Here is a 1,366-nt window from a genome sequence, read left to right as displayed (position 1 = left end):
GAACGACACGTTATATCACCAAACCGAATCTGTGTCGACGAATGCCGTTTGTGCTGTAAATTATTTATTTTACATTATTTTAGATTACAGCCTTCATCGTTTTGGTTATTTTTAGAAGATCCTTTTGAAGTGATCGCAAAACAAACCAATGTTTTTTTTTTTTGTATGTTTGTTTTTTTTTCTTACAGAACTGCAAATTACTTCATTGCTATACAAATAGAATATCGTTAAGAATAAGAATTATTATTATTATTATTATCATCATCATTATTATTATTATTTCTGTGGTTTAATGTCTCCGGCAGGTGGCGCTCTGCGGTTGAGTGAAATCCCAAATTTATTTCAGGTAAGTAATACAAGTGATACAAAAATGATTCAGGTTAAATGATACATCAGTGGACTTCCCTATTACACAAGAATATTCAAATTGAAACAAATTGAACTGAAACAAATTATTTAAACATTAAATCATGTAAACTGTAGCTTGACATTAAAATGTGATACATTTAACTAACCTTAGCAATAAATGAGAGAGAGAGAGGGTTAGTGGTTGCCCAAGCGGTCCTCTTTGTCGTCTGAGGATGCTGCAGTTGTCACGGTAACTCAACTCGCTCAACTGTCACCCGGAATTCGGAAAATGCAGCTGGACTGTCCAGTGCAAACTCATTATAACACATTAAAATATATGCAAAAAATATATATAAACAATTTAATATTTTTATGATCCAAACTATGCAGGGTGGAAGTAAGATGTCGTCCCGACATCAATACACTCAAAGTCCTAAACCAGTCCATATCGTTTCCCTTCACACTTGTAAAGGTACCAGGTCATATGTGATAGTTTTTCAATACATCTTCTCAATTTTCACGATTTTTTTTTTTCATTCAATACATACATTCAATAATCACACATCATGTTTCTGTTTCACAGACAGTCCTTGTTGGCTGATTATCAGCTCTTCTGAATTCAAGTTCAATGAGCTAGTGCCCCAAACATCAGTCCCAGAATCAAGGCACTAAGGAATGTTCATTAAGAATCAAGTCCATACAGGAAACAGTCAAGTTCAAGTGCAACAAATACTTCCCAGGTGCTCCAAGGAAAGTTTCAAACTGTTCCGTTCATTTAATTTGTCTAGGCCTTTAAACAGTCCATGTTCTTTTTTCTTTTCGGCCCAACAACAGTTCATTCTGTGTGAGTATTACAGTCCCTTAGTTGGCAACAGTGAAAGGCACAATATGTAAGATTTTTTTTATTAAAATACCCAAAAACCACTAGAACAGTGTTATATATTTTGCTGACTTGTGTACTTACATTATCCCAAATGTTTCGAAGAATGTTTAAATCCAGAGAAATAAGCACTTTTAA

This window comes from Sinocyclocheilus rhinocerous, unplaced genomic scaffold (genome assembly GCF_001515625.1).
Source record: "Sinocyclocheilus rhinocerous isolate Xijiao unplaced genomic scaffold, SAMN03320098_v1.1 scaffold601, whole genome shotgun sequence".
Classification (NCBI taxonomy): domain Eukaryota; kingdom Metazoa; phylum Chordata; class Actinopteri; order Cypriniformes; family Cyprinidae; genus Sinocyclocheilus; species Sinocyclocheilus rhinocerous.
The sequence above is the reverse complement of the archived record's forward strand: the minus strand, read 5'-3'. Positions refer to the sequence as shown.